The 25,527-nt window shown below is 41.6% G+C and overlaps 1 long non-coding RNA gene across 1 annotated transcript; it reads right to left on the reverse strand.

Moving 5' to 3' along the window:
- On the reverse strand, nucleotides 1,051-25,284 carry LOC110261470. Its single transcript, XR_002345565.1, has 3 exons — nucleotides 25,074-25,284; nucleotides 2,858-2,947; nucleotides 1,051-1,560 (listed from the first exon to the last, which is right to left on the reverse strand). It is a non-coding gene; the product is annotated as an uncharacterized LOC110261470 (long non-coding RNA).

Below are 25,527 nucleotides of genomic sequence, written 5' to 3' on the forward strand. Positions count from 1 at the left end.
GGAGACCCTAGCCTCTATGCAGGGCAGGCCTATCTGTAACATTTATCCCTCTAGGATAATTCTTTTTAGTTGGGGCAATAACAATCTAGGGCATCTCCAGAAGAGTGTAGAAGTCCATTAAGACTAAGAACAGGGAATTCCCTTTGTGGCTCAGCGGTTAAGGACCCGACTAGTATCCATGAAGATGCAGGTTCTATCCCTGGCCTCACTCAGTGGGTTAAGGATCTGGCATTGTGACTGTGGCGTAGGCTGGCAGCTGTGGCTCCAATTCGACCCCTGGCCTGGGAACTTCCATATGCTACACCTGCAGCCCTAAAAAGGAAAAAAAAAAAAAAAGACTGAGGAACAGTTGAGAGAATTCAGACCTAGAAAAACAGACTTTTATGAGGAAGAATAGAAGAGGGACAAGATAATGGTCACACAATATCAGAAGGGCTGTCATCTGAAAGAGGAAAAAGATTTTGTGTATGTTGTTCCAGAATTAGAATCTGTGGGTGGAAATTACCAGGAGGCATTTTTCAGCTCTATATAAAGAAGAACATCTTTCAACAATAGGTCACTGGGGTACCTTGAATAGTAGTTGAGATTCTCGTCACAAGGAATGTTGAAGAAGAGGCTCATAGCCGTTTATCTTCGATACCATTAAAGAACACCCCCATTAGGTGGGAGAGGACATCTGCCAATGATTTTGTGGTTTTCAATTTAGACAAAGGTGGGCTTTACCTCTGCTTTGTACTAGTTGATCAGTGTGGTTTGTGATAGTGTATACTTCGAGTTGGCAACAGGGTCAGTCCAAGTATCACAAGTTTTCACCCCAAGTATCTCAGAACGAAATGAAGCCTTGAAAACTTTCTTAGCCTGAGTATTCAGGGCCAGGGGTGGATTTTGTGTCCTTACTTACTTTCAAAGCATTCCTTTTTTTTTTTTTTTTTTTTCTGGCTGTACCCACAGCATATGGAGGTTCCCAAGCTAGGAGTCCTGTTGGAGCTGTAGCCACTGGCCTATGCCACAGCCACAGCCACGCAGGATCCGAGGTGCATCTGTGACCTATACCACAGCTCACAGCAATGACAGATCCGTAACCCACTGAGTGACGCCAGGAATTGAACCCTAATCTGCGTGGGTATTAGTCGATTCATTACCACTGGGAATGACCTCAAAGCATTCTTTACAAGAAAGAGCCCTTTGCAGCCCTGTTCTCCCAGGACTTTACTGGACCAGTCACCACAGGCAATGTGAGATCTTCATCCCTAGCAAACGAGAGGCATCTACAGGCAAATGCTACTGAAAAGCCCACCTTCTCCTCCTTCAAGGTCCAGCTTGCAACTAAAATGAAAAATCAGAGCTCAGCAACTCTGTTGCAAGTTGCCCTCAGATGATGAAAATAAAGGAAATGTTTCTAAGAAAGTGTGGCTGTCCTTCAGGGAGCTGAAAGTTCTTAATCTGCTTCCAACCTCAGCATGTACCCTTCATCCCCCATCTCCCAGCCCAGTGTCACTTGCTGAGGTCCAGCCACCTCCTTTAGATATCTGAATGCAGCCTCCACCCCATGCAACTGTCCTAGAAGAAAAAGCAGAGTAAATAAGCAGATGGTCATCCAGCAGGCCCCAGGTTGATCTCTTATCACCTTTTATGAATCCCAATTCTAACAAGCATCTTCACTGTCCTCATAGTTTGCCCTCAGCCTTTTGCCTCCCCCATCTACTCTGAAAGCTCCCATCCATCAGGAAACATTTCTGTACCATGCCTGGAGCTGCCCTTCCTTTCCACCAAAACTGCCCATCTCTGAGAAGCCTGCCAATGAGTCTCACCCACTTGCCTCACTCACTGACTCCACCTTTCCCAGTTTGTAAGCAGCCAGCATATGCCAGAGTGACCTCATTTATCTATTGCCTTGTAAGCTCAGCAAAGTCATTTTTTGAGATATATGTAAGGTTTCTTAATCACAACTCAACAAAAACCTCCTTGATTTTTCCATCTTCAGACATTTGACAGTGTGACATTGGGATGAGAGCCCATCACAGCCCCAGGTATTCACTGAAAGTGCCTGTTTCCAGTGCTGCATGCAGAGGAGGCTTGGCTAGGGGTGGTTCTCAAGGCCAAGAAAGATCTGATTCTTTTAGCTGCTCCTTCCTCCCAAGACATTTGCAGGAGGCTCTGCCTCAGCCACGTGCCTTCAGGAGAACTAATGGGCAGGCTTAGGTTAAACAAGCATTCAGATGGGCACGTAAAGTAACCCAAGCGACCTCAGCCCTTCAGAGCTGATTCTGCTTTCAGAGACTGTTGTTGAGCCGGCCCATTCACTCAGAGAGGGGAAGTGGCTTATTCGACTCCTCCCTGTTAATGGGGGGCAGCACTAGGGCAGGAACCCACATTTCCCAATTTGGTGAAAACATAACCTTATGCAGGCAGTTAAACAGGAATAAGATAGATCCTTGTGTCAGCAGGAAGCTGGTGTAACACACGAAGGACTGAAATTGACTTGGTCAGTTACATGTCTGATGTTGACCCCTTGAGCTTATCTTCTCATCTGGGAAATGGGATGGTTATACTTCTCTCACAGCTTCTATACAGATAAGGGATATGCAGATGGCTGCTGCTTCCTCACACCCACTCCACAAACACTTCTGGCTTTTGCTGTCCTGCAGTCAGTCTCTGGCATTCACTCCAAGTTTAATTGTTACCCCAAAACATACTCCAAATGGCCTCAAATATTTGAAATACAAAGCTTTAGCTAACTCTACATGCAACATCAAAATATTACTCTTTAAAGTGGACTTTCTAAAGCTATTTTTCTAGATCACCTGAGCTAGAGTCAAAGTTTTCTAAACTTTCTAAAATGTTTTGTGGCTCTTACCTGCTATTGGAAACATCTGGAGCTTGTTTTTCACCTTTGAAGAAGACATTGCCTTATAATTTTACATCCTTATGGGGCATCAGACACTGGCTGGAGGTAGCACACATAAAAAAAAAAAAAACAATTCTAATGAAATAGTATCTGGATGGAAACTTCTCCTCCTGAGAATTGCTTTCTTTAATTTCCAAATATGCTTTTAGAGCATAAAGGTCCTGCCATCATTGAGAGGAGACATGGCGGGGTGGTTAGAGTGAGGGAAAGAGAGAAAAATAGAGAAGGAGAGGGGAGGAGAGGAACTGTGCTTTGTTGATAGGAGGTGGGAAATAGTGGGAATCAGAGGGATGGCAGTCAGCCTTCAGGTGGGAAGAACAGATCCAGAGCCTAGCCCAAGCTTTGGAACATTTCCACTGGTTCTCAGACTGAGTGATGACTCGGAGAACCAGGAGGCATGGAGGAGGTGAGACCATCCTTAATGACCTAATAGGCCATCAGGCAAGGCCAAGGTGAACCTGCTCTCCCCGACCCTCTTCCTCAAGGAGTGCACAGAATACTCTCATGTCCCCAAGATGTAACCTGTCCTTTTATGACTTCCCCTTCGAAGCTGCCCTGATGCTCTTCTGATTTCACTTCTAAAAAAACATGTTGTGGAGGAGGAAACACCCAGAGGAATCTGCCTGATCTCTGTATCACCATGCCTCCCCCTCCAGATGGTTCTCGTTGTGAAAGTTTACATTCTGGGCTTTCAGAAATGGTTATATTCTGCCTTGAAAAGCTACCATGCCCCATATCACCTCTCCCGCCTGGTCCTTCAGAAATACCCCACTGTCTGCTCAAGTGGACCCTTGTTTTTGTGCTCTCAAGCATAGGACTATTTACTTTGTCCCAGCATCCTACATACATTTTCAGTGTTTAATCCTTTCCCTGAGAAGCATGAACTATTATCCTAATATTAGAAAGGAAAACAGACTTTAAAGAGATGAATATCTTGGTACAGAATCAGGATTCTCAACAGGTTTGTCTTCATAATGTTGCCCATTCTGTATTAATTTCTCCCTAACCTGAATCCTCAATTAGGAGGAATTTTCATTTTCTATCTTAAGAAAATAAATTGATGTCATAGATATCTCGTTAAAGCAATACAATAGCATTCTTGGCTCTCTATCCCCAAATTGCCATCTTCCTCCTTCCTAATAACCCCAACTTTGTTTTTATTCTACATAGACAATGTCTCTAAGGGAAACTAATGCACTTTCAGGTTCAGGATGGAACAGACTGGTATAAGAATAATCCCATACCTCTTGTCAATAATTGTCTCAGAAATAAGCATGTGTAAACCAATCTTGGCCAGTAAGACATGAGGAGAAATTTGATGGGGGAGTTCCCATTGTGGCTCAGGGGAAACGAATCTGACTAGTATGCAGGAGGATGAAGGTTCCATCCCTGGCCTCGCTCAGTGGGTTAAGGATCCAGTGTTGTCGTGAGCTGTGGTGTAGGTCACAGATGTGGCTTGCATCTGGTGTTGCTGTGACTGTAGTATAGGCCGGAAGCTACAGCTCTGATTCATCCCTAGCCTGGGAATCTCCATATGCTGCAGGTGTGGCTCTAAAAAGACAAAAAAAGAAAAGGAAAGAAAAAAGAAATTTGATGGGGTCTTCTGAAAAACTTTTTCTTACTCTTAAGAAAAACCAGAAATAGTGTCTCTCTCTCCTACTGAATGTGAACTAGGAAGCAAACAGCCACAATCATCACTGGCCACAATCATCGTCTTTAACTGATGCTGGGATCTGTCACATCTCCTGCATCCACTTAACTATGCATTCATCATTCACATCTTGAATGATGGTTGTAAGGCCCCATAAAACTTTCCATCGAAAAATAGAAGTCAAGTTTTGGATGTGGCAAGTTTTGTGTGGTACCTTAAAGATAGCATTTCTTGTCATTGGGCAGCCAATGAGAGATGAAGTCAGTTTCCCCTTCCCTTGAGGCTGGGTTGGCCATGTGTCCTTCTCTGACTAACACAATGCAGTGGAAGTGACATTGAATGACTTCTGAGGCTGGGCCTTAGGATTTCTGCAACTTCTATCATGCCACTTGGAACACTCCCTCTTAGAACCCAGCTACTCTGTAAGATATCCACCTATCCTGTGACTGTCTTGCTGTGCAAAAGCCCAAGCTAGCGATGAGAGAAAGAGACAGACATATAGATAGGTTTTGTGGAGTAGCACTGAGGTAGCCAACGTGATAAAAAAAAAAAAAAAAACCTTCTTGAATGCAGCCAAGTGAACCCCAGCAGACTCCACAGAGTGCTAAGAACCATCCAGTTGAGCCCTATCCAAATTCGTGACTCACCAATAAAATGATTGTTGTTTTAAGCCACAAAGTTTTGTGGTGGCTTGTTGTACAGCCATAGATAACCGAGACAAGAAAAAAATATAGAAACTCCTTTTCCACAGAGCGTAAATAACAGAAACCAAAAGCTTTCTGCTGAACCCTTGTCTATCTAGAAATGTCATTAGTCAGCACACTCCATTCCCAAAGTGCCTCTGCTAATCCCGGATCTAAGAGTGCATGACCACAAAGTAAGGTGGGGCACACAGCCTGGGAGTCTGTAAGGATAGTGTTGCTCTGCCCCACTCCTACCGCTGGCCTCTACCATGTTCAGATCTTAGGTTCTCAACAGTTTTCAAAAGACTAAAGAAAACGCATGGGAGAGTGATATGCACCTAAGGAGAACCCACTTCCTGGGTCTCACCAGCATTCTCCATCTTAGAGATACGACCCATCCACATCCCCGAAATGTGAGTTCTGGCCAGTTCCTAGTCACTACGCTTGGCTCAGCAGGACAGCACTCATTCAAGCCTTTGTGCCATTAGAAAAAAGTAAGAAAGAAAACAGTAGAATTGGAATTAGCCACCAGTTTCTTTTTAAGCCAAAATGACATTTTGAGCTAAATTTATTTTAACTAGGGATTTATGACGGGAAAGCAATAGTTCTAATTAAATAAGTATTAGCCTCAAACAGTGTGAATAATGACCAGTTGGAAGTTTCCCATTCCCCTAATAGCTAATTAACAGTTCATAACTGGGTTCCCTTTGTGTCCCAAGGCAGGTGTGAAAAGGAGGCCTCAACTGATTAATGAGATCGGCTCAAACCAGATTAAAAATGAAAATTGGCTTCACAGACTCCAGACCTGCAAATCCACTCCACGTGAAAAGAGGGGATTATTCGCAAGGCTTCCTGGGCAATCGCTGTGAGAACAGAGCATGCCCAGCCAAAGAGATTGATCAGTTAACACCCTCAGGGTGAAGCCTTTCACAGCCACCTGGACAGAGAACATAGGACCAGCTGAGGGGGAAATGGCCTCACCATTTTCATGCCACCCCAGATTTGAGAGGGAGCGCCAAATAGCCTTTGCAGAGACTAGTTCTTCCTTGGTCATGTTTGTGTTTCAAGTAAAATATCAAGGTGGACAGACAGTAAGTTAGAAGCCAATAAATAAATACCCATCTCCACCTCTGCAATTAATTCCATGTTAGAAACTGCTCCCTCCATCAGAGCTGCAGACCAGCTCTTCATTATGAAAGATGTGCTCAGCTTTCCTGAGGCAGTAGTAAGCCTGTAACATGCCACCTCCTACACAACACTTCCTTTGGCACTTACCAGAAAATGGCAGTCGTGGACTCTGAAAAAAATGCCGTGTGTATTTTCAGGAGCCCCTCTGCTAGAATAACCACCTCCCTTTTATGTGGTTGGTAGTTGCAGTCCCACTGGGTAAGACTTAGGCAAGCCCCTGCTTTTACCACATCCTCCTCACCCCCAAAAAATACTAAAATACATAGAGCCAATATTTAATTTGTCCAGTAGAATTTGATTCAGTGCATGGGAATTGCATTCAATCATTTGCAGAGTAGTAGTGGAGAGGGGCTGCTCGATTACCAGGAGATTTAAGTTTCCTACCCCCATTTGAACTGAGGACATGTTCTAAGGGTGGGCCAGGGTGAGACCCCAGTTAAAAGGGTGCTGATTTGGGCTCATCACCAAGTAGATATGGATATTCATCACTTAGCTGACCCACAAACAGTAGACTGAATGCAGAGGATGGAGGAGAAACGACTTCCTTTCTGAGTTTACAAATAAGATGTATGACCCGCCATAGTCAGGAAATGGAATACTTTGTTAGCCAAATAGATTGCCAGCCACTGTTCAAAAACTGAGGACTATATAGAATTAAACTGAATTTTCATTTGATGATTTTCAAAATGCACTGCAGACTCTGAGTGTTTGAGGTCCTTCATCACAAATCTTGTCGAAAAATGGATAAGAGCTAATTGTTAAAGTAATCAAAAGCCTGGGAAGCCAATTTTACCAAGCTGATTGGAATGCATTATGCCTACCTCACATCCCAGAAGATTCCTAAGCTTTTAATATTTCAGTATCTTTCATTCCCCCCCCCTTACCATGGCAAGGAAAAGACCCCAGCAAGATTACACAATCATTTTCCCTCTCTTCCAAGTACATCTCCTCCAATATGTGCTCTGCATTTTTATCCACCCAGATGAAAGAATGGATCAGAAACCAAGAACCATCAGACTTCATACTAGACAACACAAAAACCAAGTCTACATCCAGAAAAAAAAAAAAAGTGTATGGAGTTCATCTGGTCTTTATCTAATCTTTGCAAAGCTTAATGCCAACTTATTTGGTTTATTGCCAAGAAAGGTGGTAACTCTCAAGAGATGGTGGAGACACACTAGATACCAGTTAATTAACACTCCCTCAAGGTGAACAGAAGCACTCAGCTAGACTAGAAACGATATCTTTTTTTTTTTCCTCAAAACTGTGACTTGGCACTGACAGTTCAAAATTGTTAACAGTAATTTGGGGGATGGGAATGTGTCTCTCCAGTTATTTTAATCAGCAGTATGTACTGAGCACACTTCCAGGGCAGAACTCTGTCTGCATAAGCTTCTGTGGGAAGACTAGCAATAACGATCACATCTGCCTTCAAGTAGTTGATTGGGTTAAGAAGTTAGGACCAGCACAGACTACATTATAAAGGATACAGGTAAGCCCATAAAAAGTAATGTGTTAGTGTTGTGAGTGTATGGAGTAAGAATAACTAATGGATGGCCACCTTTTACATTTAAGTTAAGCTCTTCAAGGATGAGGACATTTTTTAAAAATTGAGGTATAGTTGATTTACAATGTTGTGTTAATTTCTGCTGGACAGCAAAGTGATTCAGTTTTATACATATATATACCCTTTGCTATACAGCAAAGTAATTCAGATATGTGTGTGTGTGTGTGTGTGTGTGTGTATAATGTATGTATGTATGTGTATATATGTATATATACCCTTTCCCATATTCTTTTCTATTATGGTTTATCACAGCATATTGAATATAGTTCCCTGTGTGTAGGTCTTTGTTATTATTTATCTATCCTACATATACTAGTTTGCCTCTGCTATTCCCAAACCCTCAATCCATCCCTCCCTGACTCCACCTGCCCTTTGGCAACCACAAGTCTGTTCTCTATATCTGCAAGCCTGTTTGTATTTCATAGATAAATTCATCTGTATTATTTTATTTTTCTTTTGTGGATGCCCAGCATCCCATGAAGTTCCTGGCCCAGGAACCAGATCCTACAGTACTCTCCCATGGGTCTTTTTTTCCCCGGTGAAATCCTAGGAAGAACGTTCTTAAGAACAGTAAATTGTCTTCACCACAATCAAGAGGTGAATCATGCACCAAAATTTCTCTCCCACCCATCACTTATGCACTTCATCTTAAAGCATCGTTTTTATTCTATGAAGGAAAACAACCTTGAAGGGTCGGATATTCTTAATTCAGTCAATGTGGGAAGGGGGAGGTGAGAAAGGAGCTCTCCGAGGATAATCACAATGAGAACAAAAGCTTTTCCAAATTATGCAATACATTATAATTATGCTATAAAATTGCTCTTCAGCTGGAGGTGTCAATGGAGAGCATTACGATTTTTAAATAGTTCTGTTCTTGATGGGGATTCAGAACATTTGAGGTGTTCACGTGTGCGTATAGATACCAGTGCAAACCACAGGGCTATAAGCATTCATCCAGAGCTCTCCTCTCCTCTGCCCCACAATTCAAAAAGAAGGAAAAGGAAAAGAGCTCTTTGAATGTACAAGCAAGGCATTGCCCTTATGATTGGATCCTTGAGGGAAAAGAACTAGAGCTCTCAATTTAATCCATCTAAGAGTTCCCTTCTGGCACAACAGGTGAAAGATCTGGGGTTGTCACTGCAGCAGCTGGGGTTGCTGTTGTGGCATGGATTCAGTCCCTGGCCTGGGAATGTCCACCTGCTCCAGGCATGGCCAAAAAAAAAAAAAAAGGAAAAGGAAAAAGAATCAACACATCGAAAGACATTTCTGGCTTCCTGACACTGTATGGTTTGAATTTATTTGTCCTAAGCTATCTGCCTACTGACAGATGACACCAGTGGAGGAGCAAGTGGTTGAGTATATTCCTAAAATGAACAGGAAAGAATGCTGGAAGCAAAGGGATAGAAGTATAAGAAAGCACAAAGTGTTGCTCTTATCTAAGTAGATCTCCAAGCTCAGCATTCCACTGGACTTTTTTGGAAGTGAAAGAAAACAAAGATTTCTCATCTGTAGAATTGAGAAGGTCCAAGAACTTTAGCTCCTGGATCACACTATGCCTCTAGTAAGAGAACCATGATTTGCAAATGTCTTATTTTTAAGGGTTGTTCTGAATTTCAAATTCCTATCTTAAGCCATCCCATTTTTCTCTCCCTTGCCTTAAACTCTGACGAATCAACAATTTTTTGTTGTTGATATTTCAGTTCTTATATATTAATGGCTCCTAACCTGGCCTCACATTAAAATCCCACCCACCCCGCCACAAAAAAAAAAAAAAAGGCAGACTGATTACATCAGAATTTCTAAGTATGGGCATCAGTTTTTAGGAAGGCTTGCTCAGTGTTTCTGATGTGAAGCCATGAATGAGAACTCCTCATGTTATAGATAGGTTAACAACATTATCCTGTAGAAACTTCTGTTAAATTTAGTTTTGCCTATGAATTTGGTCAAAAGTTTTGGATGTGTGAACAGGCCCCCATGTGGGACATAAAACCAAGACCTGTAGATGATAGTAGATGACTCTAGGGTCCATAGAAAATTCCTGAATTTAGGACCATTTTTCTGATACAGACAATGCACTCTGGTTTGTCTATAGAAAGTGCTACCTTCTATCTCATTCTGTGGTTTTCTAAGACAGTCATTTATCAAAACCTTTTTCCAAATTGACCACAAACTCTTCCCATTCACAATGGCCCTGGAACTCCTTTTGCAAAATAGTCTGGCTCTAGGCAGATATATCTGATAATGGATGCACTGCACCCCTTCCCAGAAGCCCAGGTTTTAGAACTAGACTAGCAGCATTTTGCTTCAAGGAGAAGGGCATAAGTTCATGTGATAATAGTTGCTGCTTTCAGTAGCTGTTCTCTCTCTAAGTCTGCAAACTGAGTATGTACTCGGTACAGAATGGGAGACTCGGGATCAGGTGGGGAAGGAGGGCAAGGAGGACAGGGCTGAGAACTAGGAGCAGCAGCATGGAACTGGCTACCTATGGGGGCATTCTATGTGTGAGTGACCATGGAAACATAGACTCTAATTGCTTGTATTAGAATCTTCCTTTGGAATATAATTTTTTAACATAAGTATTTCTTTCTGTACACATACACATGTACAAACACATGTGCAAAATATATATAAATGTATATATTTACATATATTACATGTAAATAAAATTGTAATTATATATGGTATATATAAAATACAAATTAAAATTATATATTTTTTTTATAAACTGGGAAGAATGTATCAGGTTCTTGTCTAATTCATCAGAAACTAACATTAGCTTACAAAGAAAAATAAATTTTTGGAAAGATATCAGAAAAATGACAGAAAGATGAAAACCAGGCTCAAAAAATATGTCACGCAATCTGCAGTGCTTTACTGAGACCGTCTGGATCCAGGGCCACTGGACACTCACCATTACAATTCTGCTGGACCCTGGATTCCCCAACATGTGAATAACCCAAACTGTGCCATCAGGAGTAGGTGCCTTTGCTAAATGCAAATAAGAGTTGGAAGCATTAGTAGAAACATAAACAATAGATTGCAAATTCTTTGAACCAAAGCAACATACCATGTCCATCTCTATGAATCGCCACCTTGCATGAAATGGTACTCTATAAATACTTGTCAATTTAAAAAGGAAAAGGAAATTAGCATGTCATGGGAGGACATGGAATGACATAGCATGAAATTCAGGCAGCAAATGATGAGAAGCAGCATGTTATCATAGAATAATTTCTATGGAAGCATTTTAGTCTTAACTCTACAAAACTTAGGAGTTTCAGACAATAGATAATTATTTACTTCAACTTGGCCTCAACTTCTCCATGGTAAAATGTGTGATATTTGCCCCTGTCATAGGATTTTTTCAAGACTAGAATAAGTGCTTTGAAAATAGAAGTGCCATAATCTCCTTCTAAAAATCAAAAATCAGAGGCCCTCAAGAAACATCCCAACCCAGCTTGATGGTCCCAACCCAGAAAGACATTGCTAGTCTTAGGTTAGTCTGCATGCAGACTGCTTCCTAACTTAGTGATGCAATGGGGATTTCTTGGGGAAGATTCTTAGCTAGGTTGATGTGGGCACCATGAAAGAAGAAGAAGAAGTAAGAACCGAGACAATAGGTTTACAATAGGTTTTATTTCTCAGGGTATCTGAATAAATTTAACTCCACACACACGCAACAACCCAGACCTCAATAAAACATTCGGCCTGTGACTTGACATCTGCAGGAGTCCAGCATATATTTAAGAGAAAATGATTTGATGTGTGTATTCAATAATGAAGGACAGTAAAAGTCATGAACTGGGGCTCCTTGAGAATAGAGTTGTTTTGTTTTGCTTTGTTTTGTTGTTGCTTTTTAGGGGCTGAACCCACAGCATATGGAAGTTCCCAGGCTAGGAGTTGAATCAGAGCTACAGCTGCCAGCCACAACCACAGCCACACCAACAGGGGATCCAAGCCGCATCTTCGACCTACACCACAGCTCACTGCAATGCCGGATAGCTGACCCACTGAGCAAGGCCAGGGATCAAACCCTCATCTTCGTGGATACTAGTTGGATTCGTTTCCTCTGCGCCACAATGGGCACTCCTGAGAATATTTCTTATACCTGGATCTTTTTCTCCTCAGCACCTTGAAAATTTCTAGCACAGATTAGTATTTAATAAATATTGCTGAATTAACTAATGAATAAATAATTAATCAGGTGGGTATCTAGGGTATGGTATAATACCATTTCCTTAGCCTGAATACTTATATTTTGTATAAGTGAGCATATGGCCACTGTTAAAGACTGGGCTAACAGATGAAGGAGATATAAGAAAACAAAGATGTAAGGATGTCCCATCCTCACTCCAGTCTAAAATACCACTCTGAGCTACCGCTGATATTCCTATGCTTTAAACCAACCTCTAAGCACTAATTAAAAACAATAACAAAAACAGTAAATTCCCCATCAATTTCCCCATGCATCTCACCTCTTCCTGGGAAGAAATGTAAGTACTACCCATTGCCCAGGGTTATAAAAGCAGACAAATGGAGACTATTTGCAGAAGAGAGGAAACTTGTAACATCTTTCATTTGTATAACACCATATGCTTTTTTCAATAGACTTTCTTTTTTAGGGAAGTAGCAGGTTCATAGCACAACTGAGGGGAAAGTACAGAGATTTCCCATATACCCCTCACACAAGCTCAGGCTCCCCCATCATCAGCATCCCTCACCTGAGTAGCACATTCGTTATAATCAATGAACCTATGTTGACAAAACATCAGCACCCAAAGGCCACAGTTTCCTTTAGGGTTCATTTGGTGTTAGACATTTTAGGGGTTTGGGCAGCAAGTGTACACTGTTCAAAAATGTGTACTTTCAGAGTATGTTTACTGTAATATTTTTCAATGATCCTGAAAACAAGCTTACAAAGTGGCTATGATTTTCATCTGTATTGAAATATACAGACCAGTGAAATGACTTTAACCCCCACTATGAATAGAAAGAACCAGAACAAAGCCCAAGGTCACCACAGTGAGGGGTCTTTCAACCCCTGTCAGTCATTATCTGTGACTTTATAGCACACAGGAAAGGGCTCAGGTGAGTCTGCCTCAGTCATCACACCAAATGGAAGAGCACTTAATGAGGTGCCCATGCTGAGATTCAGGCAAAGAAATGCTACTTGAATATAGACTGCACAGAAAGTGCTATTTCTGAATTGCTATCTTGAGGAGAGAAGTGAAAATGTAATTTTCCAGGTTGTTCTGTGTCTTGGGTGTGTGTGTGTGTGTGTGTGTGTGTGTGTGTGTTTTCTTTTTGTAAACATCAGGTGAGATATTCTGTGCTGCATAAGGAGCTGGGAGTAGGGGGGAGAAGGGAGGAGGGGAGATTGGCAGAGTACAAGAATAGAACATTCTAATTAACAGCTATAAAGTGAGCACTATGCAGGGCTTTTAGGGAGAGAACCCTTCCTTGAAAAGAGATGTAAATGGAGAAATCCAGAGAGAAAGCACAATAGATGTTGGTATAAGAACTGGACTCCACTCTTGTGGTTTGTTCACGTGTATCACAGTGGAAATACTGGCCACTCAATTAATCTTTGGACACTAGTTTCTCTTGGACTCAAACTTGCTGAAAAAGTAATATGAATAAAGAAGGAAGGAGCTAAAGCATGTTACCAATAGACAAACAACATAGTCATCTTGACTAAGTATTACTAAGAACTTGAGATGATAAAGAGAAGCATGTGTGAAACAGGACAATTCAAGCCAATGAGTAATCAGTCAAGTGCTTTGGTCTATGGATGGGACCTTGCTTCTCTGATAAGGGGTCCAAATACCCCCAAAGAGGGTTGACACTGGAATTCACCTGGGCTATATGTCAGGTAGTCATGTGTCCTGAGGGAAAAAACAAAATTTTTACAAAGAAGAAGAGTTGACAGTGGCTGCTCTACATTCCAATAATTGTGACAAATGAGCTTATCTGTCACTTAAATGGATTTATCAATTCGGTAGCAAAGATTAGCTAATATAACACCCACAAAATGGACAAATGCCATGAATTTTTTTGGTAAATTATCCATGAATTAAAAATGATATTATTGATTCGAGTATAAATTAACTACAAGAAAGTGGCAGGGCTGAAATTTCTGCCTCTTCTGGGACAAACTCTTCATTAGCTTCAATATGGTATAAACACAGGGTGATTTTTTCACATATGGGAGGGTATCAACAATGTTTTGAAATTACCAAAAAAGAAAAAGCACTTGAAATGTAGATTTACATCCACTGTTGCTAAATATGAGCCATATCCCTAAGTGAATGTTTTGCCTTGTGATATGAACTGATAATAACATGAAGACATGACAATTAGCATGATCTTCTTAAATACTGTTTATTTCCTTTTTATGGCATCATTTAAAATTTCCCCCTGTTCTACATAATGTCTTAGAGCAGTTGTATGTGTGTCGTTTAAAGAATCAGTAAATACATATGTTTGGCAGATATGCTCCAAAAAGCTCTGCATATCAGCCAACTTGCAGAGGGGTGGGGATGTGCCATTAGAAATGCCGAGATCCCTGTGTTTGCGTGAAGAGCAGAAATTCAGGGGCCTAAGAGCTCAGTTTGAGATACATGAGCCTCATAATAACAGGAAGTTAGTGGGTCTCTTGGACTTTCACTCCTTCCACATTTCTCTCCCTCAGCTCCGCCTCTCCATAACCTCAGCTCCCTCCTCTGAACATGGCCCCACCAACATATCTCCATCTCTAGGCTGACTTTTCCAGGTACCACTTGGTTATCTCCTCAGATCCCCTGACTCCTCAAATTCCACAGTATGCCATCAGCCTGAAAGAACTTCTTCACCCATCTCTGTCTTCAAGCCTCCTACCCCTTTGCATTTCAGCCAAATAGAGAGATCAGTTGACCTTGTATCTATTTACTGTTCAAAAAGCTACATTTTATATCTTTTAAAACAGCTAAAAGCAATGATTTGTTCAACAGATACTTATTAAGCACCTGCCATATGTCAGGCACTGATCAAGGTATACACATGGAAAAAAACACGCAATGATCACTGACAGAGAGGCAAGGACATCTAAATTTAGGAAAATCAATAAATAAGCTCATGGGTAAAATGAAATGTCAAGTCCACCAATAAATGATCTCTGAGAAAAATTTATCTGAAATCTCTAGCAGTAATAGTTTTCAATTTATGGGGAAATATGCTGGGCTTTTTTGGATCAGCCCAATCTGGGTTCAAATCTCATCACCATTACTAACAAGCCTACCCTCCTAGTCAAGTTACCTGAAGTCTGTTTCCTCATCTGCAAAGTGGGCGTAAAAATACAAAATGGAGATGTTGGGGGTTTCTGAGAAATGAGATCTAAAAGTGCTTTACACATAGTTGATGTTCAATAAACGTTAGTTTCTTTTTCTTGAATAAATATGCCCACATTGGCTTCACTGAGACGTGGTATGTGTGTGTTGGTGACATACAAATTAAGTCAAACAGAAAGGATAATTTAGGAGGAGGGAGCTGAAAGGAAAAAAGCTCCGGCTAACCACTACTGCTTCTACAGAAGCTTCTCAACATCCTGTCAGAATTTGCTTTTCCTGGCCCCACTCTATTGTTTATAGACTGCAGTGACTTTTGCCATGGTTGTTCCTCTGTCTCCATCGCTGCACTCCTTGAAGGCAGTGTCTTGTCGTGTTTCCTTTCCTCTTAAGCATCCAGCTTGGTGCCAACTACAAATATGGGTCCTGCTGAATTCAGGTAGTGAGTGAATATCTGTCCATTGTGTCCTAGCAAGACATTCTCTACGACTAGTTGACTAGTGGAGTGAATCATGGGGTAGGTTCTATGGGAGCTTGGACCCTCATAACGAAATACCATGGCCTCTCCTCTGCTCACAGAGAGCATCCTTCTTCTTCTAAGGGCACCAATCCTCTGGGATTAGGGCCCCACCCTTATGACCCATTTAACCATTATCTCCTTAAAAGCCCTGTCTTCAATTATAGCCACATAGGGGTCTGGGGCTTCAACATATGAACTGGGGAGAAGGACAGAGGCACACAATTCAGTGCATAATGTGTCCCTAGCTTTATTTTTATCTACACACAGAAATGCCAATTAAAGAAAGAGGGAGATTCATGGGCCCTGTTCTCGTGAAACTTACCTCTATCTCCATCTATCAAGAGGGAAGACAGATTGAGAAATTAAGTGAAAGGTGGGAAATAATGAGGAGCCCCTGATTCTACCAGGGTGTCAAGTACGTCACCAGGATAGAAAAAACATTAATCAGGGAATTAGGAATCCAAAACTAAACGCCAATCTCAAGCAACGTTTCTAACCTCTCTGACCTCATTTTCCATTCTATAAAATGAGGTTTAAGACATCCTGCTGCAAAAATGATGATTTTGTGATTCAAAAATAAACGAGAGAGACAATATTTTCCATTTTAAATCGCCCCCCCCCATTAACATCTTCACATTCACTGCCTTTGAAAATGCATTTGGTCTTGGTTATTTTTACATTGGTTTAGTGCTTGGGATGAATTTCCTCCTCAAACATCGGCAATACCTGTGTGTTACTTTCTCTCCTTTATAAGGCCTGGTATCTGAGTAGAAATTCTGGCTCTTGTCCCAGAGCAACTGAGAAACTGTTTCTGATTTCTTGGCAGAGGAGGAAAAAAAAAGTGCTCCCCTGTGTCTTTCTCCTATTTGAACCACATCAACCTGAAAATTTCTCTTCTGGGCCTTCCCCTGCAGAAAAGCACAAATGCACAGGCAGTGTTTCCTTAACAAGACGGCCCAGCCTCTTTAACAAAGCTCAACATGGTACTCCATTTTGGCCCCTGTATATAATTTAATGTCACAAGAACTAGCCAAGACCAGAAAGACAGTGAGACCATCAGAAGTCCTGTTCACTAAGTTTTCCATCTCTTTGTGTGCCTTTTGGGTACATCATAGAATTGTACTTCCTAGTCCCTCTGGGAATGGGTGTAGCCATGAAACTTGTTCTAGTTGATGAAGAGAAGTGACTCAAGTCCCTTCCGGGTCCATCACTTATTTAGTTGTCAGGCTGTCCAGAGCAATCCTCCCCTCTACATTGGTGACCAGCAATGTTCTAGATAGTACCTGCTCTGTCAGACTGGATCAGCCGCAAGGATGCAGAGAGGGTATTTGCATCTCCCCAAAGCCTCCTTTCACCAACTCATCTGAGAAATAAACTTTGGTTGAGTGAAGCATCAACACATTGGGGTTCTTTGTTCCTGAAGAAAAACCTAGTCTATCCTGACTGATAAAGATAGCTATCATTTCTGACTCTCTCCCACATTCTTATAATCTCCTGAAGATACAATCTGTCCACCTTGGACACCACAGTCCCAAACACATGGTTGTTCAAGTATACACAGCTACTTTATACAAGAGAAAATACAGACTCACATGTTCAGGTAACACACATCTGTTCATATAACTTCGTTTTCTGGATCCAAATTTAAAATGCTGAAACTGTTCCTAATTTGAGATCTCATATTCTAGACCTACTCTAGCCACTAGTCACATGTGCTTTTGAGCCCTCAGAAAGTGTGTAATTAGTGAGGAACCAATTTTTTAATTATCAAATTTTAATTCATTCGACACTGAAATATTAGTGTAGAATATCTCAGATACTATTTATATTTATTATTTTACTTGTTTCCTCTTACCTTTTAAAATGTGGCTTCTGGGAGTTCCCCTCGTGGCTCAGTAGGTTAAGAACCCACATAGTATCCATGAGGATGTGGGCTCAATCCCTGGCTTCACTCAGTGGGTTAAGGATCCAGCATTGCCGCAAGTTGTGGCATAGTTTGCAGATGCAGCTCAGATCCATTGTTGCTGTGGCTGTGTTGTAGGTTGGCAGCTGAGTAGCTCTGATTTGACCCCTAGCTCAGGAACTTCCATATGCCACGGGTGCGGCCCTAAAAGGAAACATATACATATATATACATATAATGCAGCTCCTGGAAAACTTAAATTTATATATGGGGCTCAGGTTATATATCTGTGGAATTGATCCAGGTTACAATTCTTTACTCAAATCATGCTTCTCTCTTCTACTCTCACATAGAACAATGCTGTCAGCTCCATTTAGTTTCCAGAGGATTAAGTTTTCTTCTATGGCCCTAGAGATGCCTGATTGGCTAAGGTTGAAAGGAGTGGTTTCCCCTGCTTCTCTAAGTCCTGAAGAACTCTTCCTAGGCATCCTACTGTGTGGTTCTCCTCTCTGGGGCCTACTCTCTTGGTCCTGCTGATGGGCCCTTCTCCAGCTCTTTCTCCCTGGGCGTGCTGCATAGTGGCTTCCTGCTTTCCTGTGTGTCCTTCTTTCAGAACTACCACCCAGATTATCCTGCTTAGACATGATTTGCATTTGCAAGCTGACTCTGACACATCTCCCTAATCTTTTTTCTTTTTTTGGCCACACCCACAGCATATGGAAGTTCCCTGCCTAGGGATCCAGTCCAAGCTGCAGCTGCAACCTATGCCACAGCTGCAGCACAATGCAGATCCTTAACCCACCACACCACAGCGGGAACTCCTCCCTATCTCCTTAAACAAGGAAATTACTCAAGAGCCTGTATTTATTTCTGTCTTAATCTGGCCTTCTGTGTAAGGGCTGGGGCTGGCAAGGGGAAAGGTGGCTATCAGTTCACCACAGGGGTTTAGGAAAGAGCAGCATTTATTCTCACCCTTATATGAAAAGATTTGACTTAATCTGTTTTCTTTGGAGGAATGGAGAAAAGCATTTCTCCTGGATATACATCTTCTGTTAGAGTGGCCAGTTAGAGAATACAAGACTTCTGTGGGCCAGCCTTGCTTATCAGTGACATCATTCCAGCATCTGTCCACAGATCTCTCCCGAAGGTTTTTCAGTTTCTTGCTTTGCATAGTGAGAGTTCAAAGGATCTTGGCAGGTTTGAAGCCAGGTCACTAGAACAAGCTTACAGAATTATATGGTGAGAACTGGATTCCTTTCATTACACTCCTTGGCATCATATATTTATCTGGGCTCTGGTGCTTGGTTCTCCTTCAGAGCTGCCCCTCTGAGTGTAAATTGCTAATCCAGACTCACATTCTTCAAAGACAGGTAAAAAGTACCCCTGCCATGGCCTGTCACCCAAAGGCCCACTGGATATAGTTATCATTTTTGGAGCCTGCAAAAATCAAACAAGTCTCCTGTAGTCGCTCAGACAGCCACAGAAAAACTCCACCCCCCTCCCCAGCCTAACTTCCTGACCCCAAAACCCAGAGTCTAAATCACTGAGCCAATAGCTTTCAGTTTGGGGTTTTGACAGCTACCCAAACCTGGGTTACAAGAGAGTGGCTTCCAGACCAAGGTAGAGGAGGAGGAAGGAGAAGGCCTGCACGTTTACTCACTTACTTTTAATCTGGTGGTGCTTCTAATCTGCATGCTGTTTTGCATACATTTTCAGTTTGAGTTCCTTCTCATTCCAACCCTCAAAGCAAATTAGTTTCAAGGATTAAAGCCAGGGAGTCATCTATTCTATGAATTAGTCAGCAGACAAGACCTGCACGCACCTTGCGTCATCTCTGTCCCAAACTAGGGGTCCCAGAATACAGAAGCTGAGATGGGGCAGAGATTCCTATCCAGACAGGTTACACTGGGTTTGGGGCCAAATAAAACACTGAACATGAATCAAGAAGTGGGTGATTAAATACCTTTATTTTGGGAGGTAACACTAAGCTTCTGACCTACGCTGGCTGATCTTATTTCACACAACTTAAACCTCCAGGCCTAGAGGCCAGAGTTACCCAGCATGTTGTAGATTGAGAAGATGGCCTGCCCTGGGCCTTGATCGCTGCAGAGAAGTGCAAGTTCCACTCAAATCAAAGGGCCTTTGCTTTTCTGTGGAGGAGTGTTGGAACACAGGTCACTTAAAAGTGAATGTTGGGAGTGCCTGTTGTGGCTCAGCAGGTTAAGAACCTAACTAGTGTCCACAAGGATGCGGGTTCAATTCCTGGCCTTACTCATGCTGCAAGCTTTAGTGTAGGTCGCAGATGCAGCTTGGTGGATCTAGTATTGTTGTGGCTGTGGCCCAGGCTCCAGCTGCAGCTCTAATTCGATCCCTAGCCTGGGAACTTCCAGATGCTGCAGATGCAACTCTTAAAAAAAATAAAAGTGAATGTTTTGTGCATGTTTTTAAGTGTGTTTAGACATATAGATTGCCATTTTTTGCCACTCATGTGCTTTTGATCTTAAAATCCAGAGCACTGTCTGCCCACTCTATGTCCCATACATGATTCCTGAAATGCCCTACTAAGTCATTTAGCTTAAGGGTAAGAATATCCTTGGAAGAAATGAGACATTAAAGCTCACAAATTATATTATAGATGATTCTACAATATCTTCTATACCCTAGTGTTAATGCATTTTATCAAACCCTTGGAGGGAAGAAAGAACAGAGGTGTAAAGTGTCTGGGAGAGTTTTTAGAGAAAGAAAAGTTTCCCTCTCTCACATGTAAGCACAGGGCCAGATCTGGGCAGAGATGGGCACTGGAGAGGCAGGCAAAGGGGAGTAAGGACTGGGCAATGGGTGGGGATGACCCTGGCTTTGCTTCCTCTTTCCAGTCCCGCAGCCCCTCACGTGGGCTTGCTCGTTGCTGAAGCATCAAGGCTAGCCAGAGAAGGTTATCTTTGTCACCTGGAGGGGAAGGAGGTGTGGTTTGATTTTAACTTCAGCTTCCTTTGCTACTGGGGTGCAACTCGCACAAGCTTTAACTTGCTTTTCTTGTCAGAGCTGAGCATTGCTCCCCAGCCCCTGTGTACTTCAGCAGAGAGGGGAAAAAAACTATCCCTTTGAAGGGAAGGTGGGTGAAAGAGAAAGCCACATTAAACAACCAGCCCATGTTAAATTTGGACTTGCTCCTATTTGTAAGAGGTTTAAAAATACCCCCGGGGCCCTTTTCTGCTTTTGCACTTTTTTTTTTTTTTAATTTAGCAGCTCACCCCATTTCCAAGCAGCCTGGTGTAAAGGCACTTCCTTTGACTCTCTTATACCCACTGAGGGTTTTTTGCTATCAGTTCTCTCTGAAGGTTCCAGGGGTTCTAGAAATGCCTCTTAGAAGCTCAGAGACTCTGGCCTGAGCTAGGGAAGAAGATGGGCAGTCACACATGACAAACACTAGTGAAGTGTTTTTCCTGCCCCACCCATCTGTCACCCCACCCAATCAGAACTACCTAAACCTACACTGGAGGGGTGTGTCCCTCCAGGTGCTTACTCAAAGATAAGTTGATTTATTGTTGTTGTGAAAGAGCTGTGGAGGGTGCTTCTTTGATGTGGGGTGGGGTTTTACAGCTTCAGGAGAGTGTCTTTATTTGTTACCAAGCCCTGGAGCTCTCTGGAGGAAATAAAATCCTATCTCTGTTCTATAAGAGTGAGTTCTTAATTACTGCCCTCAAAAGGAAAAAGCAAATGGGTACAGACCATTTGCTTTTTGACATTGATAAAGTCTGGGTTAAATATAACAGGGTGTAACCATAAATGAAAAACTGAACAGTTGCAAAAAAAAAAAAAAAAAAGAATTGAGGAAGCTCTCTGGGCACTGATATGGAACAATCACCAAGAGATATTAATAAGTGATAAAAAGCAAGGACAGAAAGATGATTGCTACTATTGCAAAAAAAAAAAACAAAAAAACAAAAAAAAACAAACTCCTCCCTTTTTTGCATATATAGATTATCTAAGATCTACAAGAGAATGTATTCTACATTGTATGTATTCTGTTCTGTTTCCCAGAGCTTCTAGAATGTTCAAGCCCCAGACCCCCTGAGGAGCCCATCTATTGAGTGCCAGGTCCTGTCTCAAACAAATAAGATCCGGATCTACTCAGCACTACAAAGAATAACCCCATAAACACTCAGCTGCCACAGTCATTAACTCTTGTCCCTCTTATTTCATCTATAACCACTGTCAAACTACCTCCCTCTCCCCCATCCCCAAACATACACATACTTAGGACAATTCTGAAGGAAATCACAGACATCATTTTATCCACAAAGATTTCAATATAGCAGTTTCTGTTGTGGTGCAGAGGAAACAAATCTGACTAGTGTCCGTGAGGATGCAGGTTCGATCCAGGTCTCACTCATTGGGTTAATGATCTGGCGTTGCCCTGAGATGTGGTGTAGGACACAGACGAGGCTCAGAACCCGAGTTGCTGTGGCTGTGGCTATGGCATAGGCTGCAGCTCTGATCTGACCCCTACCCTGGGAACCTCCATAAGCCACAGGTGTGGCCCTAAAAAAAAGATAAAAAGAAAAAAAAAGTTTTCAGTATAAAGTATAGGACTAAGTTTTTCAACCTAATCACAGTAACAGCATTATACCTCCCCAAATTAACAGTAATTCTTTAAAATCATAAGCTCTCCAGGCTACATTTGCGCTCATGAGATGACCGGGAAAATGTGAACATGAACTACATTTGCATATAATTTTCAATTTTAGAGTTGATTTGTTCAAGTCAGGATCTAAACTGGGCCCCTTTGCATTTGGCTGCAACTGACCTTATCTATTTTCATCTTTTGGGGTTTTTTTGAGATTTATTTGCTGAATAGATGGGGTTGCTTGACTTGGCGAGATTCTCACCTTCTGGATTTGGCTGATTGCATCCTCACAGTTGTGTTTCAGTTTTGTCTATTCGACTTCCTGCATAAACTGCTGTTTAATTTTGAGACCTAGTCTGACTCGGATTTATAAGCTTTTTACAAAAATACTTCATAGGTGGTGGTGTGTGCAGCCAACAGGAGGCCTATGACTGTCTCTCTTTTGGTGATATTAGCAGCCATTGATGGTCATTACCTGGATCCATGGTTTCAATTAGGAACTGCAAAACCATGTTACCCAGTCCTCTCACTCATTGTTATTTACTGCAATACTCCTAGAGAGAGAAAATTGTTCTCATTAACTATTTGGTTACCCTGGGTTGGAATTCTCACATGGAAAGAAAGATTAAAGGCTTGACCTTTTCCCTCTACTTAAGAATGATTCAGGATAATGGTTTGGTTCTCCAGCAAACTCCAAAGATGGATGACTGATTAGCCTTTTTAAAGACATCTTCATTATGGAGTTCCTGTGTGGCGCAGCAGATTAAGGATCCAGCATTTTCACTGCTGCAGCCTGGTTGCTGCTATGGTGCAGATTCAATCCCTGGCCCCAGAACCTCTGCATGCCATGGGCATGGCCAAAAACAAGACAAAAGCAAAAACAAAAATATCTTCATGAATTCATGGGTTTTAGAATAGCTGATGTATTTTTGTTTGTTTTGTTTTGTTTTTGTTTTGTTTTTTTGTCTTTTTGCCTTTTCTAGGGCCAAGCTGGCTGCATATGGAGGCTCCCAGGCTAGGGATCTAATCGGCTGTAGCCACCGGCCTACACAAGAGCCACAGCAACACAGGATCCGAGCTGCGTCTGCAATCTACACCACAGCTCAAGGCAATGCCAGATCCTTAACCCACTAAGCAAGGCCAGGGATCGAACCTGCAACCTCGTGGTTCCTAGTCAGATTCATTAACCACTGCGCCGTGTCGGGAACTCCTGTTTGTTTGTTTTTTAACAGTATAGTTGATTTACAATGTTCTGTCAATTTTTGCTATACAGCAAAGTGACACACTCATACATACATATACATTCTTTTTCTCATATTATCTATCATGTTCTATCCCAAGAGACTGGATATAGTTACCTCTGCTATACAGCAGGATCTCATTGCTTATTTATTCAAAATGTAATAGTTTGCATCTACCAACCCCAAATTCCCAGTTCATCCTTCTCCCTCCCCCTCCACCTTGGCATCCACAAGTCTATTCCCTGTGTCTGTGAGTCTGATAGCTAAAGTATTTTAATTCATTGTGATTTTCAGCTTTTCTGACATTCAAATGCCTCGTCTTTGGCCAATATGAAGCTCAAGTTGGCTCCCAAGAGCCTTTGATAAATTCCTTGTAGTCTGGTAAGACAGGACAACCAAGCTCCTCTGGTCTGTTGTCTGCCTTCAGACTTGGATCACCCATTTCTCAAAAAAAAAAAAAAAAAAAAAAAAAAAAAAAAATCCATTTCTCAAAAAAAATCCCTTTTTTTCCAAGTTCCTTTTCCTGGAAAATGTTATTTAGATAACATCTAGCCCCAAGTGGTGCTTATGGCTAATGGGTTGACATTTTTTTTATGGCGGGAACCAGGAAAGAAGTACTAAAAAATATACAGCATAGGTTCATTTTAAATTTAACCTTGAGATCACAGGGTTTTGCTTGGGTGATTTTGTATCCTTTTTGGTCTGACATGAAAAATCTAAACTTCTAATTTCTTTAACATAGTCATTTATTTATTTTATACTACAACCTATGTAACCATTCAGGTAAGAACAGTACCAGTTTCTGTGCATTTGTTGTTGGTGTCATTGTTATTGTTTGGTTTCTTTGGCAGTTCTTGTTATCCTCACCATTTACCAGATTAGGACTGTATGGTCACATGACTGTTGTAAATCTTGGTTTTTATTTTTTAGGAATAGCTTCTTTAATGCTTAAATAAGAACCTAAGACATTTACATTGTATCAGTGTTATATCTATATAACAAAGTAAGTTGAGAAAAGTCTAACATCCATCTGTATTCTCTTTACCTTCCCCCTTCTTATTCCTTTAAGTACTTGTTTTATTTACTTTATGGTTCCTTGAATATCAGCAAGTACACATCCATTCACTCATATCACCCTTTCTAAAATAAATCTTATAATAATACCACTTTTTTATCTCCTTTTTTTCTCTTAAATTCTTAATGAGCTGATCACTTCATAGTAATGTATAAAGATAGCCTTCATGAGAGGCAAGAGAGAAATCAGAAAATAATCCAACTGGTGAAGTTTTCTTTTTGGATTTGTTGTTTTTGGAAAGGGGAGATGGAGCTGGTGCAGGAAGGTGGGGAAAGGGTATATTAAAGATATAAGAAAAGGTGAAATAATGAAGCAAGTTCCCAATGGACAAGGAATGGATGGAATTTAGAACACATGCAGGAGACGTTATGGAGAGAAAAGAGCTTACCTCTTTGTCTGAGACAGGAGAGATGGAGGTCTGCTGATGAAGTTAAAGTGGACTGGCAGTCAGTGCTGTAGTTCGCATCTGAGTGTTTATTTCCCCTGAAAAAGCAAAGCTGGCTGCTGAAAGCATAAGGTCAAAAGTGGGATAGAGGGAGTTCCCATAGTGGCTCAGTGGTTAACCAACCCAACTAGTATCCATGAGGATGTGAGTTCAATTCCTGGCCTCAGTCAGTGGGTTTAAGGATCCAGTGTCGCCGTAAGCTGTGGTATAGGTCACAGACATGGCTTGGATCCTGCATTGCTGTGGTGTAGGCTGGCAGCTGCAGCTCCAATTCGACCCCTAGCCTGGGAACCTCCATATGCCATGGGTGCAGCCCTAAAAAGACAGAAAGACTAAAAAACAAACAAACAAACAAACAAAAAAACTGGGGTAGAAAGTTTAAGGAATGGTGAAAGTA

This window comes from Sus scrofa, chromosome 1 (assembly GCF_000003025.6).
Source record: "Sus scrofa isolate TJ Tabasco breed Duroc chromosome 1, Sscrofa11.1, whole genome shotgun sequence".
Classification (NCBI taxonomy): Eukaryota; Metazoa; Chordata; class Mammalia; order Artiodactyla; family Suidae; genus Sus; species Sus scrofa.